Raw genomic sequence first — 5468 nt, 5'->3', positions numbered from 1 at the left:
GCCACTGAATGTGCTTGGACGACTGTCCATGAAGTTCTTGAATGTGCAGACAGGTTGCTATGCGTTCCGACCCGTTGCGCGAGAAAGATAGGTCAAGGTTAAGCGCGAGAGTTGGGTCACGAGAGTAGGATCTAACATCCTAGGATAGGTCTGGAATAGCAGGTTATACTTCCTGCTTGTGCGGCTGCAAGTGCCGCAGCAACTTGTTCGTTAATGAGAGCCGTCAACTGAGCTTGAGTCATGTCAACACGTCCAGACATGATCGAACAGTAAAGGTAGCATAAGTATAAATGGTTCGCGAGTAGTGCGATGACAGAAAAGTGTAGGCATATAGGTGTTCTCAAGCAGTAACAAGTAGTGAGCAAAGTAATGTAAGCATACTACGAGCAAAGTTCTATGCAATTCTAGCATGTAGGCAATAAACATAAACCTTATTACCTAGGATGTCGAGTCTTGCACGTGGAGCGAAGCGTCGTTGTGGATCGTTGAGAGCACTGTTCTGGTTATAGTCTGGTTTTAATAAAAAACGTTTTCCCATATTAAAACCAAGTTCTCTATAACCAATGGCTCTGATACCAATCTGTCACACCCCCAAAATCCACCTGCGGAGTATCACCGCTTGGGAGCGTGACTGACCAGGATCAAGCCACCAATCATATAGAACATTGTATAAAGTAAAAGTAATTGCAATATAATCCAAACCAAATCCATATGAAAGGTGTTTCCAAAACATAAGTAAGTTATCATTGTTTAGCGGAAGCGTATAATCAAAACCCAACATAATTAAGTACGAAATGTCAATAGTGTTTAATAAGATAATCACGATCCAAGCCCACAACGACCCGCTCCTCCATGTGCAAGCTCCATATACCTAACGACCTGCAAGGCATGTAACAGAGGATCAACAACTAGTTGAGCGAGTTCACAGAAAGTAAATGCGTAATAGTAAGTTCGTTTGTAACAGGTGGCTCTACTGGGCCGTTAGTACGATCTATTGGTGGGGGTTTCCCACGTTGTATAACCACTAGACTACTCGTAACCATATGTGTTCTTCACAATCCGAGAACAGTAGTAAGTATAAGTTCACGTAGGTCTTACGTGAGTATCCTTCACAATCCGAGGATAGTAATTAAGTATAAGTATCCTTCACATCCGAGGATAGTAATATGTATAAGTATCCTTCACAACCAAGGATAGTAGTAGGTATGGGTATCCTTCACATCCGAGGATAGTAATATGTATAAGTATCCTTCACAACCGAGGATAGTAGTAGGTATAGGTATCCTTCACATCCGAGGATAGTAATATGTATAAGTATCCTTCACAACCGAGGATAGTGGTATGGTAGTCTAGTTTTAGTGTCAGTACGAATCTATTCAACCTTATTCCTTCAATCCCATTCCCAAGCCCTGGGAATCCCATGCCTTAGTAAGAGTGTGAACTCACCTTGGTTTGCTCGGTATGTTATTGCTTCCAGGGTTTATTAATCTCTAAGTCCGTTACACACGACCTAGGATATATTGCACATGATTCGTTCCATTAGGGTTTACAAATCCTCGATATTCAAACAACGGTGCTTTGTGTGTTTATTGTGTACACGATGATATTACATATAATGTTCACACATGCAGAATCATACCGTTGCATTCAATATCACACAATTATTCACATAGAATCATACATCATGTAAGCAGTCAATCCTACTCACGTAATTCATGCGTAGCGTCCCTGATTTCACGGTTTAACCTTACGTGTACATTATTCTAGTGGCCACTGTTAACACGCTTTATACATTTAACAGTGTAAATACTTCACATGTTTAACGAAGTCAGGGAATCAAAGTGTCATGCACAGCTTAACAGAATTAACATAATACATCATGCAGCTACTTGTTTCAAATTGACAATTACACAGCATCATACAGTTACACAATATCAGACAAGTGTGGGGGGGGTTTCCCCTGTTTGAAAGTCGGACCACATGAGGATCCAAACTCGGACCTTCTTCACTTGATAAGAAGTTCGGACACTTGTTTTGTGCTTATAAAATTCGGACCAAGGGAGGCTCACCAAACTCGGACATCACTTAACAAGTAAACTCGGTCATCACTTAACAATAAACTCGGACCTTCAATCATTCAAGAAACCCGGACAAGCATTTAAGGGATTAAACTCGGACTACATGTAATAAAGAAGGTCGGACACTACATGATCATGCCAAACTCGGACCCTATACCCTTTCATAAACTCGGATCATCAACATATCACACAAACTCGGACCACATAACACTATAATAATCTCAGACTTACATGAAGTAAAGAACCTCGGACCCCTTTTTACTTGGCAAAACTCGGACCACACAATTGTGTTAAAGGTCGGGCAACATTTATAACAACAAACTCGGGCATAATCATCAACTAAGGTCGGCATATATCACTTTCTTTGCAAAAACTCAGACAATAATCATATATATATTAAACCTCGGATCATGCTTGATGAATTAAACTCAGACAACTATCATCCAATAAACTTCTGACTAACAAATAATCATGCGTTCATTGCGATCAAAGCAGTTACGTTTCTATTGTTCAAGCGATCTCAAAACCCTAACTTTATACATTTGTACAGTGCAATAATCAATCATCAATCGATCATTCAACATATCTTGCATCTAAATCATCAAGCAATGATTCCACAACAACTCAAATCATTTTCATGAATCAGAATCAATCAAACATGCAGAGATTATCATATGAGAAACTAGGGTTTTAACATCAATCAATCAATCAACAATTAACATCACACAATGATTAAACAATTACCTTGATTCGATTCTAGATGGATTGGCAATCAACCTTGATGCAAAAGACTTGTGAATCCAAGAATGATAAGAAGATGGTTGTAGAGAGGATTAGGGAATGTGGGTACGTGTTTTGATTCTTGTGATGATTAGTGAATGATTAGTAAAAGAGATTAGGGTTAAGTATGGTTTAATTTTCACTAATTACACTATACATCCTGAATTTCTATATTTTACACAAGTACACCATCCCCTAACAATTTCACAATTCCACCACCATGTTCATATATTTACTAATTTCATAATTAACCAACAATCATGCACAATCACACAATTAAACATATATAATTCCATGGCAATCAATTGTGCAAGTAAACAACTAAATCATACAAGAACGTGCAATAAATGCGAAATAGAATCTTGGAAATTCGAGTTGTCACATTATCCCCAACTTAAAAGAAATTTCGTCCCGAAATTTGGTACGCACTCACTGAGGAAGCTAGGTAAGCTGTATCGTTCACTGGTTTTCCTGGGGTGTCACAGTTTGGATAGATTCGGATAATAATAGGTATGATGGTGCTACAGCCCGTGAGGTTTGGTATAGAGGTGAGCTGCGTCTACATGATCCTCCGTGAGTGTTAGAAAAGTTGATAGCACACTTGTAGAGTTTGCAGATTTTGAGTGTTTATCATAGTTTTAGTTCTTTTTCGTGTTTTGTGTTTTCGTGTTTACTTGGTTATTGAGTCGTTTATTTTGTACCATGAGTCTAAATTAGTAGTTTTTTGAGTCATTTTTTTAGAGTCGGTACTGCTTTGATTTTTGCTTGTTTTTGTTTATGCAGGTTTGAATATGTACCACCTGTAAGCAATCTCCATTCGGGTGAGTTTGGAGCTGTTGTTCGAATATAAGGCATTTATCAAGCGTACCAGTGTCAGAGTCAAAGCCGATCGCGACCGAAATGCTATACGATCGAGCAGGATGGGACGAGAGATTTGGAGCATACGCGTTGTTATTAATCAGCTAAGTCGTTTCACTTGTATTTTTGTATTAATTTATTTATTTCGTCTTTAGTTATCGTTTTTAGTGTTCAGTTAGTTATTGAGTCGTATATCCATTCTTGAATTAGGGACAATGCAATCTTTAAGTGTGGGGATGAGATACATGTAAATAATCGGGTCTTATATTGAAAAATAAAAAAAAATTTAAAAATTTGAAAAATAAAAAAAAATCGAAAAATCAGAAAAATGTCCTTCGATATGAGAAGTTTGCATATTTAAAATGGAAAATGATAGAAAAGATGAATTTTTTGCTTGGGTTAAAATAATAATAATATGAGATTATAATAAATCGAGCTTGCGTCTACTTAGGGATATATGGATAGGCCCGGGTTTGGTTTTAAGTCCCTTTGAGCTAATATACCTTAATTGTCGGTCTGCTAGTGGGTTTTCGCCTGGGAGATATGGGAAATTAAAACTACCGATAATAGTATAAGGGGCACCGTTATAAGTTAAAACTGTTAGAGTTTGTGATCATGCGAAAAAATAGAATAAAAAGTGAGCTAGAAACTAAATGAAAGTAATGCATTCCTATGTAGTCTGGGTTGGGGATAGTGACTTTACAACCGGATTACCGCTAGGGTGTGTGAAATCGACTGTGCAAAGAAAAGAAAAAAAGTACCGAAGCTTAAGTAGTCCGAGTTGGAGATAGCGACTCTACAGCCGGATTGCCTCTTGGTTAGGGAAAGCATTGTCTACGCTCATGAAAGAAAAAAAGAAAGAAAAGCGAGAAAAAAAATGGAAAAAGAAAAAAATGATTGTAAACTCTATTGGTTTTGATATAAGACGGTTGGGAATTGGTCCAGTGATCGTTCCTTTAGTCCTATAAGCTTGAGGTGGGAGTAGGTGAACCGTAAATTCTAGTGTGAGGCCCTAGGAAGATTGACTGCACTTAAATTAAATTTACATGATAAGGGCTTAGGATTGAATTCGGGTTTAAAGGGACAAGTATATTCGCAATCGCGGCTAACGCAAGCATTGGTTTTAATAATATATAAATAATTTTTGACCCAAGTGATTGTTTATCTCTGATTCCGTCGCACAATTCTTTTTCGAGGACGAAAAAAGAGCAAGTGTGGGGATATTTGATGTATGGCAAAATAGATCCTTTATTCGTGTATAATTTGTATAGATTTCCGTTATTTCTAGTTTCGTTTTAGTTAGAATTGCGTGCTATTGATTAGATTGTGTTTTTCCAGGTCTTGGTACTAAAAGTTGATGAAAATGGAGTGAAAACGAGCTACAATGATGAAACACCAAGTCTTGGAACAAGTAAAAAAGAGTTAGAATAATTTCTGGAATTTTTGGGATGTTGAAGCTTGTGAAAATTCGGAACTTTCTATGAAACTGGGGCCTAGGTGATACGCCTCCCCCTTAAGCAAGGAGCTACATGCAACACCTAGACCCTTGGAAGAATTTGCTGAGTTTTAGGGTTTAGGTGTAGCGCGGAGCATATGTTGAAGACCCGTCGCGTGTCACCTAGGGGTGGTTTCCGGGAAAAGTTGATTTTTGTTGCTGGATCTTTATTCCAAACATATATATACCTCATAAACTTCCACAAAACCCTAGTTACGAATTCAAGAACCCTAGGGCGATTTTCAGAGCAATTATTA

Source organism: Helianthus annuus, chromosome 4 (assembly GCF_002127325.2).
Source record: "Helianthus annuus cultivar XRQ/B chromosome 4, HanXRQr2.0-SUNRISE, whole genome shotgun sequence".
Lineage (NCBI taxonomy): Eukaryota > Viridiplantae > Streptophyta > Magnoliopsida > Asterales > Asteraceae > Helianthus > Helianthus annuus.
The sequence above is the reverse complement of the archived record's forward strand: the minus strand, read 5'-3'. Positions refer to the sequence as shown.